This window comes from Ambystoma mexicanum, chromosome 7p (assembly GCF_040938575.1).
Source record: "Ambystoma mexicanum isolate Mex_15411 chromosome 7p, UKY_AmexF1_1, whole genome shotgun sequence".
In the NCBI taxonomy this organism is placed as follows: Eukaryota; Metazoa; Chordata; class Amphibia; order Caudata; family Ambystomatidae; genus Ambystoma; species Ambystoma mexicanum.
The window spans coordinates 234,714,760-234,733,333 of NC_090939.1; positions in this window are offsets into that span (position 1 = coordinate 234,714,760).

Genomic DNA, 18,574 nt, shown 5'->3' on the forward strand with positions numbered 1-18,574 from the left:
AGCAGACATGGCCAGACTATTCAGATCTAGAGTCAAAAGGAGTAGCAAAGGTGTTTTGATAGCGACTGATGTAGCAAAATCATTCATTCCATTCTTGTCCCAGATAGTGAACTCCTATAACATAAGGCAGCTGTCCAGAATACTAAAAAATACCATAAACACAACGACAGATATACTATTTAACATGACGTTGGAAGAAAAAGGAATCAGGTTAATGACGCTGCAAAATAGAATGGCTCTCGATGTGATCCTGGTTGATCGTGGGGGAATTAGCAAAATAGTGGGATCAGCGTGTTGTGTATTTGTAGATAAATATTCCCATACAATCTTGAAGCAATAAAGAAAATGCATGTCCTAAGTTCCGAACTCCCTACTGGAGAAGGAGGCTTGGGAATAGAGTCCTGATTTTGGGGAATACTGCGTTCTTGGGGATGGAAGTTGATTTTGATATTAGTAGTGGTGTTTGGAATATTCATAATGTGCTGTTGTTGCATACACTGCCTACGGATAGTTTGCACTGAGGTAACTGAGGGATGTACTAAGGGATGTATGCATATGATGACAAAAACAAAACAAACTCATGGTCGGGCTGACCAAGACACAAATGAGATGAAAACAGTAAAAGAATTGATGGCTATAGAAATTAATGAAGATGATGATGCTTACAATAGCATGCAAGATTCAGACATAAGTACTTCAGACTTATCATCATTAGAGGAGGATACAATGAATGGATGAGACTTTTGGCATACGGCCAAAGGAGGGTTTGTCAGTCTAGAAAAATGGATACCTCTCATATTTGACGGCAAACATATTGGCTGGAGGTAAATCAGTGACCCCCACTGGCAAAGTTGTAGTTTGGCCGGGTGGGAAAAGTTCCAGTAACGGAATTACTGGCACTTGTCCCGCAATGCCAAACCTATAATGAGGCCCATTGTCTTTTTTACATACGGTTCCACCACAATGTGTGATTGGCAAACAATAGACCACCATGCGCTGAATATCAGCATCCATGTTAGGCCACCACTACATTTCTCTAACCCTCCTCTTGGTCATTATCCTCTCTAAATGACCCCTATGGGCATTTTCCAAAATGACCGACCTCATGCCCTTAAGCGGAACAATCTTCTCATGCCTGTACAAATCTCTTCTACTATGACTCATTCCAAACTTGGCCAAACTGTGCACTCACTCCAGATTAAGTCTTAGAACACCCTTCTTCCAACAATTGACGTATTCTTGTCATCTCAGAATCAGGAGCACACTCCTCCTGCCACTTTGGTTTACCCCAGAGCTTCATTCTTTGAAGAGGGAAAAACGGACCTTAGAAAGGAAATGGATTTCAGACAAAGCCTCGGAGAGCAAAATTATCTGGAAAAAAAGGACAAGGAATATAGAGATAAGATTAAATCAGCAAAGGCCGACTTTTTCAATTGTGAAATTGAGCTTGCAGAAAACAAGACAAGCAAGCATTTTGATATTCTGAAGAATATTGAAAAGCCTGACTCTCTCACCCCTCCATTTACGCCATCTGAGGAGGATTGTAATATGGTTTTAAATGCCTTCCAAGCAAAAACAGAAAAAGCAAGACAGAATATTATCAAAGCTAGATCCTTTGCTAATCTAGACACCTGCCCTTTAGTAACAGATAATTCTGCCAGAGAGCAGTCTTTTATATTTAGCTCCATCTCAGAGTCAGAGATGTTAGAGGTACTGAATAACATGAAGCCAACCACTTGTGCAGAAAATATCCTGCCTCCAAACATCATTCTACAACATAAAGACATCTTCGCTCCTATTCTACAGAGAATAGTGAACTCATCTTTTCAAGAGGGCATAGTGCCTAGAGATCTTAAGAAAGTTACTATTACCCCTCTAGTTAAAAAAGCAGGTCTGGATCCCAAAGACCCTGGGAATCTCCGTTCAATAACTAATTCGAACTTTGTTCTTAAGTTATTGGACAAGGTAGCTACACAACAACTGCAGCAGTTTGTTGAGAATGAGGAGATCCTGCATCAACAACAATCTGGATTTAGAGCATCCCATAGAACGGAAACTGCCATGCTGGACCTGCAGAACCAGATGCTCAGCTTAATGGATAAAAGCAAGTTGGGAGTACTTATGCTTTTGGATCTAAGTGCCGCATTCGATCTGGTGGATCATCGCCTTCTTATCAAGGCGCTTAGAGAGAATGTGGGTTGCTCGGAAGGAGCCATTGATTGGCTCTTGTCTTTCCTCTCGGATCGCCAAGCAAGAGTACATTGGGGCAGTAGTTTTTCTGATCCGTATGACATCTTATTCGGAGTCCCACAAGGGGCCAGTCAGTCCCCCATGTTGTTTAACATATACATGCGCACATTGTGCAGTCTACTGGTGAATGCGGGGGTGTCGTTTACTAATTACGCAGACGACACCCAACTCATTCTGGAACTGGGTGGCAGCCACTATGATTCAGACAGTGAAATAATAGCCAGGGTTTATAAGATAATCGACGATTGGATGCAGACAAACTGGATGTGTCTGAACGACTCTAAAACCGAGCTGATGCTGTTTGGATCAAGTCATCAGCTAGGGAACTTGGGGGCTGAGTATAAATCGTTTAAAATCAAGAATGCCACTATCCAGGTGGTCCAGAAAGTGAAGACCCTGGGAATAATGGTCAACTCACAGGTGGATTCTCATGCCCAGACTAGCTACCTACAGAAAAATACGGCATATTACTTAAGGCTCATGAAAGCCATTAGGCCGTTTCTTAATGAGGGAAATATGGCCACCATAGCCAGGGCCATTATACTATCAAGGCTTGACTATGGCAATGCCCTGTTATTAGGGGCCTCCTCTAAGGATGTTTCTAGTTGTCAGGTGCCTCAGAACAACGCGGTTAGGCTGGTAAAAAATCTGAAGAAAAGAGATCATGTTACTGCAGAGAGAATAGCCTTGCATTGGCTCAGAGTGGAGGAGCGTATTAAATTCAAAGCTCTCTGCCTGGTGCATAAATGCCTGTACGGCTCTGCTCCTGAGTATCTGAAAAAGGGCTTAGTGCTTCATACCCCCAGTAGGAATCTTCGTTCAAAGGGTAAATGCCTGTTGATCGTCCCCAAGTTTAAATTGAAATCTGGGCTGGGCAGTTCCTTTTTGGTGCAGCCCCTCAGCTTGTGGAACAGTGTTCCAGAAACACTCAGAACCGTTACCAACCTTACTGTTTTTAGGAAAGGGTTGAAGACTCATCTTTTCAGATGATGAACTGGGATACGGGTGATTATGACCACCTCATGGCTTAGCGCAGACGTTCCTATTGTATTGTTTTGTTTTTCGTTGTTTGCCTAAGCGCCCTGATGCCCACGGGCTATCGGCGCTATACAAAAAATAAATACATACATACATACATACTTTGCTAACTCTAATGTACTCTCTTTCATCACTTCCACTATCATTGCCCATATGCTCTTCAGGCAGTATTTCTCCACTCTCTATAGGAAGTGGTGACAAGCAGTTTGCAACCACATTACTCAGGCCAGGAGTATATACCACAGATAAATTGTACTCCTGCAAGGCCAAGGCCTAGGATTTGTTCTGGGAGAAACACACATATTTCTCCCTACCAGTACATGACCGCATCCTTTTCAAAACACTCTCCCTGACACACAAATGCATCTCGCAATCAGCCCCTAAATACCTATGCAACATGTTTGCATTGAACAAATCTAACAGACCCACGTGTAATGCCTACACACATCTACTCACCATCCCAAAATACAAACTACAGAAAGCAGGAGGCAACAGCTTCCCAGTGTTTGCTGCTAAACACTGGAATGCACTACCAACATCACTAAGATCTGAATCCTTTTTCTGGACATTCCGCAAAATTCTCAAAACCCGACTATTCACTCAAGAGCAACATAATTAACCGAACCACATATCAGATCCCCAGCTTTACGCATACAGCTCATCTGTAATACTTACTGACACCGTTATTTGCACACTCTCTAATCTGTGTACCTCAAAATTTAAAGGCATTTTGCTGACCCTTATTGTCAATGTATACTGTACCACAAAAATGTAACCTAAATTGTCGCTTATGCATAACAAGTATGCTACTTTATAACATGTATGCTAATTCAACTGCTGTTGATAACATGTATGTACCTTCTAAGAATATCAGTGCCCAGATGTCTCAGGGTTAGGTGCACACTACAAATGCCAAAATAAATAAATAACTAAATACATAAATAAATACTAAGGCATGAATCAAAGGTTTGTGATCCGTCTAAATCACAAATGGCAAACTTCACAAAAAAAAGTGAAATGGTCCACTACCCAATAACGCACTAAGGCTTCTCGCTCAATTGTAGAATAATTATTCTCTGCACCTTGCAACGCCCTATAAACAAATGCTATTAACACTTCTCGACCATCTCTAACGTGTCAAAATTTCTCTCCGCCCTACACTACTTGCATCTGTTGTCAACACAGTTCTATTACGAGGATCAAACTTGCTCAGAGCTCCTGCTATTTTCTCTTTTATCCACCTGAGCATGCTATCATGTGCCTCTGTCAGAACAAAACATTTTCATCAATAATTCCCTTAAAGGAGCACTCAAAGTTGCAAAACCCTCCACAAACTTCGAGTAATATTCAGCGAGTCCAAGAAATGCCGTAAACATATCCTTGTTGTGAGGTGCCGGTGCTTTCAACATGGCATCAACTAGACTTGTTTTTGCATAATCCATTGGTCATTTATAACATTTCATAAGTATGACATTTCCTTGACCTTAAATGTACACTTTTCATTCTTTATTGTGAGCCTTGCTCGCTTAAGAATACAGAGGACTTTCCTCAAACATACATCATGGTGCTGAGAATCAGCTGTGAAAATCAAAATGTCAACCTGAAAACACTTAACATTCAACATCTCATTAAACAGCAGTTCCATCACCCTTTGGAAAACAGCTGCTGCTGATGCCAGACCGAAAGGCATTCTGCGAAATCTATAAGCATAAAAAGGTATTACAAACAAAGTCAGCACTCTTGAATAAGGATGCAATTCAATCTGGTGGTATGCAGTTGATAAATCAATGGTCGTAAATTACTTTGCACCATGCATGGGAGATATCATCTCTTGTACCTTGGGAAGCGGGTGATGATCTACCCATATGTTAATATTTAGAGGCCTCAGGTCTATACCTATTCTTATTGTACCATCTGACTTCTTAGCAATCACTACTGGAGACACCGATTCCGCAGCTTCAATAGGCTCTATTATCCCTCCTTGACACAGCTTGTCTTGTTCTTCTTTAAGCTTACCTCTCAACATCAATGATACTGACTTCACCTTGTGGACAACTGGTTTTGCCCCCTTCTTTAGTATTATCTTGTGACTGAAGTTTTTTAAACAACCAACTTTTTCTTTAAAAACATTGTGGCATTTGGGTCACAATTATTCCCAAACTTTTTTGATACTTCTAATTCAATAATAACAAACTCTTTTTAGCTGCATACAGAGCTCCTTGTATCACTCTGTCTTTAAATTTAATTTCTACTGCTCTCAAACCCAAAATTATTATTATCAGCATCCATCTATAACCTTTCAGACATATGTCAGCTTCTACCAGCTCTGACAGACCATACCCCAACTTTTGGAATGTGTCTGCACCAACTACAGTGTACTTGGACACTGAATATGCCTTCATACTCAACTCATGTCCATCAGTTTTCAACACACCCCATGGAGTATCCACATCTTCCTCTTCCACATTTCAATTAGCAATTCATTCAGATCATCTTGGAACAAGTGTAACTCACCATCTAGACACCTTACCTCTTCACTAGGTCTGTTTCTACACATTTTGGTGATATGACCAAGCCTATTACATTTATTGCACGTCACTCATCTCTCGGGACAGCATTCACTTGTCAATATGTAATCACTGTCAGCGCATGCAATGAAAACAGTTCTACTCCTAATCCCCTGAGACTTGTTCACAGGTTGTCTGCTTGACTTCCATTGCATCGTGGCATTCTTTTGAAAATTATCAGACTCTCTCGTTTGCTTCAGGACTCCTAGGTTCTTGTTGCTGATACTGTTAATCTCACACTTGGAAGTATTTTCTGGTGCCACAGAATAGGCAGTGAGTCTACTAATTTCTCCATTGTCACAGCCTGCTCTAGCGTGAGTTCCTTCATCATTAGTAGTATTTCCTGAAGCATCTTATCAGTAGTGCCCTTCACTATCTGATCATGTATGACACTATCCACCAGGCTTTCTTAATCACAATTCTTTGCCAATCCATGCAGCTTGGCTACATATACGTCCACCTTTTCATTAAGCTCTTGTGAGAAAAAACAGATCATGCTCCATCACTACATATATACAAGGGTCAAAATGTTCTGCCAATGGGCACTCAGTCACTTGATATATATCCCCTCTCCTATCGGCACCATCAGCAAAGTCTCAAAGATTCTTCATCCCGCAACACCCAAACTGTTCAATAAAATTGCTTGCTTCCTCTCAGGATCAAAAGTAATTCCTCCAATGGCAATCAAATAAGTATCAAACATCTTTTTCCATTGATCCCAAACAAACCCTGGCTCCGCGGTGGTGGGCTGTAAAGCTGGCAGAGTCTGATAGTGGCTTCCATGTCGACTACTTTAAGAACACAATAAACTGTTATAACAAGCCAAAATAATAAGTCACAATAACAAGTTAAAACAACTACTCACAGCAGGGCACAGGCACTTCTGCAGCATGACTCCCTTCCACTACCTCTCTGGCATGTTTGCTCCAGGCATAAGAAACAGGATTGATACCTTGTGTGGTCACTGCCTGTTCCATTTTCACCTCCTCAGTTTTCTCAAATGCCCCATCCAAAACATTTGAGACCTCAATATGTAGGGGACATGATATCCCCAGAGTTGTACTTCCAGCCAGTAGGGGGCACTTCAAATCCTTGCAGCACTCACAACGAGTTATGTGAGTCCTCTTGGGTTCTCACCCGCTCCTCTCCAATTGCTGTTGTATGTCGGGCACAAGCAGTAATGGAGGGACGAGAGGAGACGCGGACAAGGAGCAGTGATTAACTCATTTATTGGTGAGTTACCATATCGGGAGCCGCGCCACGCCCGACTGACTGACTTCGCAAATAACTCCACAAGATCATCTCCGAATTCGCAAAACCTACTTGTACCTCTGTCCAAACCACCCCCACGCAAATGCTCTGCGATTCCCTCTCGCTACATTTCTACAACACTGAACTTGACCGGACGGTCACCCTAAACATCAAACTCTGCACCTTCAACATCTTACCCTCTCCTACCCCTCCTGATCCTGTTGCCTAGAAGACCTCAATGCCAGTCTTCGATTCCTTCCTACCCATCTCGAGAATCAAGTTCCAAGATCTACTATCCGGCAGCACACCCTCCGGATCCCCCCTTGACCCATGTCCCACCTTTTCTGAAAGAAATATTCTCCTCTACTTGCACAAGAGAACATGCAACGTCCATACTTAATGACTCCCTCTCATCTGGCACCTTTCCAGAGGCTTTTAAAATAGTGCATGTCAAAACGCTTCTAAAAAAAAGCCTCCTTCAACCCCCTTGACCCTAAGAATTACAGGTTGATCTCCAACACCAGATTTCTCACGACACTCATTGACCGGGCTGCATACTCCCAGTTAAACTGCGTTATAGAGGCCAACAAACTACTCGACCCGTGCCATCAGGCTTCAGGCCGTGCCATGGAAAAGAAACCACTGTGATCTCGATCAGGGATGATCTCAAGGTCGCAGCAGACTCTGAGGTGTGCGCAGCACTGATTTTCTTTGATCTGTCGTCAGCCTTTGACACTTTTAACCATTCTATCCTCTTTGACCGTCTCCACTCCTTAGGAATCCGTGGCTCAGCACTCAAATGGATTAGCTCATTCTGCAGCAACAGGAAACAAATCGCTTTCCTCTCCCCTTATGTGTCAACTGTTCATGCTGTGAACACTGGGGTACCCCAACATGCCTGCCTTTCTGCTCTCCTTTTCAACCGCTATTTGACCACTCTAACAGGAATCATTCATGCGCACAACCTCGCCTGTTATAACTACAAGGACGATACCCAAATGATACTAACAATTCCCAAAACAAGCACCAACCCACATCCCAACCTTGAGGCTTGCTTCAGTAATATTGAACAATAAATAACAAAAACCCACCTCCTTCTGAACCCAGATAAATCTGAAATCATGGTGTGTGGCAATACTGGCCTTCTCCCACAACCACTCCCATGGCCCACCTCCCTTGGCAGCCCTCCTCCAAAACAGTCAAAAACCTTGGCTGCACTATGGACTCAGACCTAGCCCTCTCCAGTCAGATCAATAATATATCAAAATCCTGTCACTACCACCTCAAACTCTTTAGATGCATTTTCCCTTACCTCACCTATCACAACAGACTCGCCACTGTTATGTCCATTGTTATGTCGAGACTGTACTATGCCAACTCATTATACATGGGCACCGGCATATCAAATTAACAACCCCCAAAGAACCCAAAACACTGCCCCCAAACTCCTTCTCACCCTGGGACACAGAGACGATACCTCCCCCGCTCTCCGCACCCTTCAATGGCTCCCGGTAGGACGAAAAGACCACTTTCAAAACCCTATGCATTACCCACCGAGTACTGCACAAGACCGGCCCAAAAGTACCGACAAGAGAAGATTAAACCCTACCTCCCATCATGCACCATAAGATCAAGCACTGCCCTCTTACTAGTGATTACAACCTCCAATTCAACCAGGATTCAACCAGGATTGGAGGATCTGCCTTCTGAACGTTGGCTCCAACCCTGTGGAACTCACTCCCCCACACATTCAACACACCCAAGACTACATGGCCTTTTGCAAAGCTCTAAAAACATGGCTCTTTCCGTAAACCTGATTAAGACCATCTAGGGCCGCTGAAACCCCACAACACCATTGACTAATACTTCAATCTCAATGTGAGTCTACTAAACATGTCTAGCTGCCTCATGTGCCATCTCCCTCTGAGTGCAGCGATTCTGAAATACGTGTAATCCTGAACAGTGGGCTTGTAAGAATAAAACATCCATTCCAGACACTCACCTCTCCTATCACTATGGTCACTCTCTACTCTACACCAAAACAAAATAGAGTGCAACTTCACCCCTCAATCAATTTCGGCCTAGCTGCTTACATATGAACAATACTCCATGAACAACTGAATATCCTGCTAGAACGCAGCTATACCCCACAAAAAAGTGGTCCTAGGCAGGCCTAATGCTGCCAGAATGCAGTCTCGGAGACCAACCACCAGACTGAACATATTCAACTGACCTCTCAATACCACCACATCTAATGCTATGATGCAGCTACCACCAGTCAATCACATCAGCTGCTCACATACTGAGTGCACCCTAGCACCCTATAATACACTACTTTCTCGACTGACCTGGACTACGGTCCCCGAGGGCATTCAACCCACAAGCGCTTTGAGGTCATACCAATGATATATAGAGTACTAAATAAATGGCAAATAACATAGCATAATCAATGATGCTCTACAGATCCTTGACAATGTCCTCCTTGACCCCTCTACTCCCTTCAATACCATTGGCCTAAAAGCCTTCCTCAACATGCTCACCACGTGCATGGATTCTGATGGAACGGTCTTGCAGCGTTTGACCTGATACTTCTCCAACAGAGACCTCCTTACCCAGATTGCCCCAAACAGATCTAATGTCTGACCTGGGGAGTGCCACCAGGCTCTATTCTGTCTGCTGTTATTTTCAACCTCTACATGGAACCTCTGGGGGAACCCCTGGCCAACACTTACATTAAGATGCACCAATATGCAGATAACACACAGCTTTATCTGAAGATCTGAAGAGGAGTAGATCCTCCCCCTCTGAAAATGTCATTCAGGGCATGTGTCCCGCGTTCCTGTCCAACATTGTAAAAGTCATAAGCATTGTCCATTGAGGCAGCTAAGCTGCCCTCATTGTAGGCAGGTACATTAGAAAATAGGTGACACTACAAAAATTTATTTAGGACAACATAAAAACATAAAGAAATGCATACATTGCGCACAACATACAAAACATAGAACATAGCTACCTGACATAAGAAATATCACCTACACTCAATAGATATTAGAAAGACATATCAGAATAAGGCCCATAACAATAGCAAAGGGATCCATTATTTTCAAAATGAATGCCACATCATGCATTATGAATAAACTGCAGGCCTTAAATCTGCTGGAAAAGTGTTGAACACATAAAAAAAACAGGGCTGTGTGTAGCTCATAAAGGGAGGGCTTGGACAGAAGCCAAGATGCAGTGAGTTAGCAGTTTAAATGGTAAGAATATATGAATTCCAATGGTGCTGTTTACAAATGAAATTGGCATAAAATCAGGAAACGATAAGCTAGGTGAGGTAGCCAATAGAAAACCAGACAACTAATATATGTCATTGACAGAGTGTGCTAGAAGTATGGAGCAATGCGTCATCTCCAGAACTGCTTTTTTCCAGTTTATAAAGTTATGAAAACATGTCTTGTATTTTAGTAACTGTGGAAAACAACCAATCATGCTGATTAGCATAAATGAGGTCCTTGTGACAGGAACTTATCATGTGTTTCAGGAAGTGTTTATGTCCAATGGAAACCAACTGATGTATTTGACCTTTAAGTAAATTGGCCTACCAAAATAGAAGGTTCACATTAGGATAAAACTATTGTGTATTTTTTGCCATCTAATAAAACCATGATGGATGCAGAAATGCAGTGAGATATTCTTTTATCAGCCTTCAAAACAGTTGATTAAATGCTCCCAGCCAGCTGTCTGTGTGTCTCTTCCTTACATTGTGTGTATTTATTTTCAGGGATGGCTGACTTCAAAGAGTTATGGCTAAGAATTAGCCTATTTAACAGATCAATTGCATCAATGACATCCATCGACTCAAGCACTGTCAGTCTCTAGTCCAAACCTGGATGTCAAGTGCCTACCTACAGCTCATCCCTTCAAAGGCCAAATTCATGATATGCCCCATCACCTATCTTCCCTTATTAGGTAAGATCCTCAAGAAAGTGGTAGCCACACAACTGCAGCAACACATCAACACCAACAATCATCTCCAAACCTACCAATCCAGATTCAGACCCAGATGCAGCACGGAGACAGCAACCATGCAGGTGGTCGACAACGCCCTCAACACCTTAATGACAGCCACCCCTGCCTCCTGGTTCTACTCCACCTCTCAGCCTCTTTCGACACAGTAGACCACCAGGCGCTTACGGACAGCCTACATTGGCACATGGGGATCAGCAAACTTGTCCTACACTGGTTCAAGTCCCACCTCACCAACCACACACAGTTTGTTCAGATGGACTCCTCTAGATCGCCAATGCTACCTGTCACCTGTGGAGTCCCACAAGGATCCATCCTCTCCCCAGTGATCTTCAATCTGTACATTTAGCCGATGGGTGCCCTCCTAGCCACACAAGACATCTATGTTCACGAATACACCGATGACACACAGCTATACCACAAGATCAACTCCATCAAGGACATTCTTAGGCTCCAAACCTGCCTCTCGCTGATCCAGTCTTGAATGTTCAGTGCATACTTGAAGCTCAACCCCTCCAAGACCGAATTCCTACTCCTCACGAACAACACTCAGCACCCAGACAAACAGATCTGGATATCAACCATGAACTCTGAGGGCTTCACACCCCAGCTAACTTCCTGCTCCAAGTCCCTCGGGTTTCACATCAACAAACACCTCTCCTTCAAGACACACATATCTAAGAAAACTCAGACAGCTTGGTACCAACTCTCCCTCCTGCTAAAAGTCAGGCCTTCCTCCCCCGAACAGATTTAGGTCCACCGTTCAAGCACTGGTTCTATCCCACTGGATGGGGGCAATGCTCTCCTCAAAGGCCTCCAGTCATCCTCCCTTGTGCTGCTGAGAAGTGTCCTACATGTGTCTGCACCCCTCAACAAAGGGTCTACGCAGATACGACCACCCCGGCCCTCATTCGCCTTCACTGGCTCCCACTGCACACACAAATCACATTCAAGTCTTGCTGCATCATCTATAAGGCAGTGGCCATCAAATAACCCAGCTACAATTCAGAAAAGAACTCAAGACCCACCTCTTCAAGGCGTCTCTCCTCCTCAACACCTAGGCCATCACGTCGAACCTCGCACCACCTGACTTGCTAGATGCCACCCAGCCCTCTCTTCCCCACCACCCAGTAGAGCTGTACCCCTTCTCTGCCCCCCTATGTATCCTACCACCTGCTGTATTTCTGTTCTGTTGTTCCTACTGAAAAGCAATCCATTATGCATCTGTAATGTCGCACACCTCTGTAAAGCACTTCGTTATGTATTTGTATTTGTGTATACCTCTGTAAGGCACTCCCTTGCTTCTCTAAGCTAGGTCCAAGCTCAATAAATACAATAATAATAATAATAATAATAATAATAATAATAATAATAATAATAATAATAATAATATGAATAGTAATTATTATTATTCTAGGATTCCCCCACCATATATGCACAAGTCCAGAAATTGTTTGAATGATTTGCAGCTCGATTGATTCAAACCTCATCTCTCACCCATTGTGAAATATCTCAGGTCACCAAAAAGATCCAAGCTGCATGGTACCATCTTGCACTCTTCTGCCACGCAAGCCTTACATCCCTGCCCTGAGTTTCACAACAGTTGTACAAGCCCTGGTCGGTAGGATTGGCCTAGTCGCAGCTGACTCAGTTGCCACCTTGGCTCCCTCTATAAGCCGTTCAGCTTGCTGCAGCATGCCTCATAAAACGACCAGGAAAACTCAAATCTCATCAACCCCATGCACAATGAGCTGCACTGGTTACCCATCAAGCATGCATCATGTTCAAGACTGCTTGCATCATCTACAAAGCAGTCATAAACAAAACACCACCTTACTTGTCTGAGAAATTCACCAGCAGACCAACAGAAGCCACCACACTCTCAGTTTGGAAACAAAGAACATCAAGAGGGAATAACAGGAAACTGGCCTTTTCCTGTAATACGCACTGTCTATTGAACAAGTTACCAATGCAGATAAGATTGCCCCCCTCAATCCTATATTTCAGGAAGGAACTAAAGGCGCTACTCATCCATCACTGACCACTCCACTCAAGCCTTTCACCTCCTCTGGAGTTTCCCCTGCCTGCCCTACCTATTCAAACTCCACTGCTACCCCTGCATGCCACTGGTAACCCATAGTTGCTTCCACTTTGTATAGTGTTCTGTAGTTTCCCAGCAAGGTTTGCGCTTTATATATCCGTACATACATACATGAATCCAGACCGAGCCAATGACCCCCGTTGAATGGCATGATAAACAGCATCTCAGACGTCTGTGGCTGGTGTGTATTGGACATGAAGTGGCCCAGACTTGTGTTTAGATGCATTGGAGTGATGGCTGATTCAAACGATAAAAAAAATGTTATATGTGCAAATGTTGCCCACTAGCAAAGTACATTTAATTTCCATGGCAAATATCTTCAGGAATATGAGGCTACCTGTTTAACATGTGATGTCATGTTATGTCGTGGTAGTCTATGTTAATGGGAGTTTATATTTGGCACCTATTGGCATTGTTACTGGCATTGAGGCTTCACAGAGAAGATGGCTGCAGAGGTGCAGAATCATTGCACATGCATGCAAGTCTTTGGCTCTCCTGCATTGCTACTGGATCTTATTCTTACAAGAAGAGAGAGGCTGGTGGATGCCAGTACCCCAGAGGTACCAGCTCCGCTTTTCGTCCAGAATCAAGAGTCATCAATTATAATTACCTTGTTGGATGGAGAGGGCATTAGTAAATGTACTGTTGGAATCTGCAAAATTATGTTTGCAGCAGTATTTACAAGAGTACCATTTTGTGTTTGCCTTCTGTATCCTTTTGTAAGTGTACATGTTTGTTAACAGAAGTGGGCACATTTATAAGGTAACCTGACATGGCTTCTTGTGCTCTACATATTAATTACACACAATTAACATACAGGGAGAGGCTCTCTAACTGAGCATGAGTGAGACCAGCTTTAGTTATGACTGGAAGTGAAATACCCATTTTCAATTGTTTTTGCATTTTTTTTTCAGATATATGGTCTGCCTGCGTCTGTTTTTTTTTCTTCTAATGTCTCCCAAGCAGCCTTCACTTTATAGACTGACATAAGACTTTATAGACCGACGGACAGCCTATAAACCATGAACCAACATGATTGATACAACTAGAAAAATAGATGTTTGGTCCATGCACAATTGATCAGCTAAATCATCACACATTGTTAGCATTAAGCATGTGATTAAAATAATATGTGAATGCATGTTTAAATGAGAGTGACCACAGATATTGGCCCACGTACATGAGGTCGCATCAACATGACTCAGGGTCCAAAGATGGCAAGAACTTTTCATGATTAGACTTTGGAACATCACAGATTCATAAATCAGAAATGTAAAAAAAAGTGCAACGCATGAAAAAGAAACACAGCCATAGTTTCTAGGGTAGATTGAAACATGGGCATGCTATGAACTGTTGAACTGAATGTCCAAAAGACACTGAAATAAGGGTAATGCAATCAATCGCTGTATACATTTTTTATAAGAAAGGTAAATAGGGACATGAATTCTTATCAAGCAGCCTTAAGGGACAGCTTGGCATCGGCTCCTACTTTTTAAAATGAAAATTATATTGATTTTCCTTGTTATTGAATAAATGTTCTTCTCGTTTGCTTTGAAAGAAAACATTTTCAGGTCAATTCCCCTCATCCTTTGGATGGACGTTAAGCAAGAAATGCATCGCTGTAGTAAAGTAAGTGGACAAAGGAGTTACAGTAAAAAGCAATGATCAAATATGCATCTTATATGCCACTAGGGGAAATAGCATTTCCTGCCCCTTCGTGTTACGTCAAACAAGCTAAACTGCATTATATTAGGGTAGGGCATCACTTAAAGAGCCTTGCTCGCCGTTGAATGGCGTGCAGTGCTCCTTTGCATAAGAAATGAATTGCACTGAGTAATGCAAATCTGCTAGGCAGGCATTGGTATGGTTTTCAAAACCTCTCTGACACGATGCATAATTGTGCGGTGTCCATTCTCGCAAGAAGGATACGTTGCAGTCTATTGGGATGGGATGTGAACAATGCCATTCCAAGACAAAATGGCTCCCGGGTTAACCACGAAAAATACACCTCCTTGGTACTTCCCTGCTGGATCCGCTTTTCCAAGCAAACTCTTCTCTCTTTGTTCTCTTCCTTCACGCTACTCCTCTTAACCTCTTGTTTCTCCTCGCCTCCTTCCCTTGCAGTGTCTTTCTTATTTCTTTAAATCTTTCAGTCTCTTGTGTTTTACATAGCCCTTTTATCCAACCATGCTTGCTCCTTCATGTTGCCGTTTCTTCCTGCACAGCCTTTTTCAGGGCTGGCTCCCTTAGATGTTTCTCTTTTTCTGTTCCTATCATTCTTTCTCTAAACCTCCCTCTTCCTATGTGATGCCTATTTCTCTCTTGCTCGATCATTCACAAAACGCATTTTTTAATCCCTGCCTTTTCCCTTAATGTCTCCCCTCCATTGATAGTTCGCGTTCTCACCTTCATTCTCTATTTGCTTCTTTTGTCATCATTTGCTCACACAACAGTGGTCTCCACCCATCCTCTCTCCAACAGCTCTCACAACTTTCATGTACTTTGTTTCTCCCCTTCTCCCTCCATATTTAAAAACATCGTTTCGGAGACCACCAGGAGGTGCAGGCAAGGTGAACGCCTGAACACCATGCTCATCCTCCGATCCCCATTATAGAAAACATGGGACGATGTAATATAGCGTGATTTTCGAATTCGGCTACCCACAAGTGCGCCCTACACTCTAGGGGTGGATGGAACACCACCTGGAGATGAGAGAATGCTGGATGGTACCACTACTGGCTCGATGTTGAGCGACTGAGCGATGCAAGGAAGGCCCCAGAGATGGGGGAAGGAGAGGAGGAGAAAGAGGACCATGCTCCAGTAACAGACTCCAGTGAGAGCGGAGAATGGGATAGGAATGAGAGGAGGAGCAGCGAGAATGGAGGTGACCCTACCCTAGTCAATGGAGGCTTGTAGCGATACGAGTGAGGCGGAGTAGGGGCATGGGGAGACGGCAGCAGCGACAGAGTGCTCACACAGAGGTCCGAAATACCGTTCCAGCAGCAGGCCGAGCATAACGGTCTTGATACTACATGGCGGGGAGGAGGTGATACACCGGACGATTTAGGCCAGTGATGTGAGGATTCCCGGGCAGGAGGTAATGATGGCAGCAAATTATGTATACAGGGATGCCGCTGGTTTGTGCGGTATACAGACGCGGGCATTGGGGGTGCCCTGATGGCAAGATCAGAATAGAAGACAGATGAGTGGAACCACAGGCCCCCTGAACAAATACAGTAGGTAGGTGTGAGGAAAGGGACACGAACTACTGAAAAGTTGGTGCTCCATGTTTAACGGCTCGCTTGGCAAAACTGACTCCTAGCTTCCGAGACAGTGGAAGGGATGTAGAAGGGAGGAGCCACCAATCTCAAAGCCAGATAGCAATGACGTCCTAAACCCTGTGTATAAGGACTAAAGAGGCAGAGTAAGTGTACCCCTGAGACTCCCAGATACAAAGACAGTTGAAGTAGAGAGCAGAGTGGAGCAGAGAGAGCTGCACTTTCCTGAGAGGAAGTGAGGGGAGCATCCCATTACCAAGGGGTAGAGGAAGATGATCCAAAATTGGAAGTTGAGCTCACTGGCTCCTTTACAGAGATCTCGTAAAGAGGTGGACCTCAGTGGCGAGAGGGATGTAACCACGGGTGGAGTGGGCCCTTGCCAGTCAGGTGAGGTGGTTGCTGCTAAGGCAGACATGCACATATTACTAGAAGAAATGAAGGTTATGCTCAATGAGGTCCAAAGATCGATGAAGGAATTGAATGGAAGGGTAGAAAAAGTGGAAGAAATGATTGAAACATTGAAATATAATCAGTTGACTACACATGTTATGGAGATGTGACTAGATGCAAGATGGAAAGAACTGGAAGAAAGGGAACACGACATGCCATGGGAGGTCGATGATCTGGAAAATAGAGGAAGGAGAGCCAACATTTGTATACTAGAGGTGAAAGAATGAGAGAATGAACCCTAGAACTCTGGAGAAGAAAATTAAGCTGCCGTTGACGTCCCTTTTTACGGTGGATAGACAGACAGCTCCAGAATATACCTTTTTATAGACTTCACAGAGCAGGAGGCCCCCAGGAGGTCCTCGATCGATTCTGGCAAAATTCCACTACTTCGGGGACACATTGGAGATATTGGACAATGCTAGGAAGATCTAGACTTTTGAAGGTTCAAGGATTATCATATAATAAGAACTTTCTGCGTTCACTCAAGCAGGACGTAGATACAGTCCAATGCTTACATTGTGGTTGAGAAGCCACAAAGTGATGTATGGGGGTTGATCTTTGCCTTGACCTTTCAGGTGGGGACCAAGGAATTACAGATCACACCGAAGGAGAAAGCAGAAGGGGCATTGGCCCACTTTAATGACAATGTATCAGAAGTGAGCCCCAGCCAGGAGAAGGTGGTGGTGACCTGTAGGCCCCTGGGGAGAGGGATGGGAGGGTGAGGTAGACAATTTAGTAGGTTGAACACCCCATAGCCAAACGTATGAGGGGAGGTATATTTGGGGTGAGGTGAAAAATTACAGTGGAAAACAAATGAAGGGCGGGAAGCTCAAAGGGCAGGTTGGGTAGTGTAGGGGTTGATGGGCGAGTACATATATATTGGTATGTTATGAAGAGGGAAAAGTGGAGAGAGGTAAAGGAGGAGGAAATGGGTACCTGAGTGGATCTGAATTTGGATCAGATCATCTCCAAAGGGGGGAAGAGTAGTTGGGGGAGGAAAAGGAAGATAGAGGGTTTGGGTGGGAAGAGGGCTAGTGTGAGAAAGGTGAGCTGTGAGTTACTACAGTAAACGTTGTTCTGACAGCTACCCAAGGTTGTGGAACAAGATTATAGCAGGAGACGAGAATGTTTTTTCTGGCTATTAGTAGATGGGTGAGGAAATACGAGTTGGCATGCTAAATGTCAAAGGATTGAACTCACTGGGTAAGAGAGCTATGCTGGGGAGATTGTTCCATGAAGAAGGCTTAGCTGTACTTTTTGTGCAGGAAGCGAGATATAAAAAAGGGGAGGGGTTTGGGGTCAAGGGTCGGCAGGTGGGAAGGCGATTTGGGCCCTCGGCCCTGACAAAAAAGGAGGTGTCAGAGTACTATATAGTGTTAAAACGGCGTGGGAAGTATCAAATTACACAGATGTTCTAAAGCCAATTCAATCTGGACTCAATAACGGAAATAGACAAAGTGTAAGGCAAAACCCAGCTTTATTATCATCAAAATAAAGCAGGGACAGCATACATGCATTCAATTCTTGGCACTCCCACTGGTTAAAGAAAAACAATGGCTTATATATTCAAGATTTGTCATAATTTACATCATACTGTAATCTTAGTTACCAAA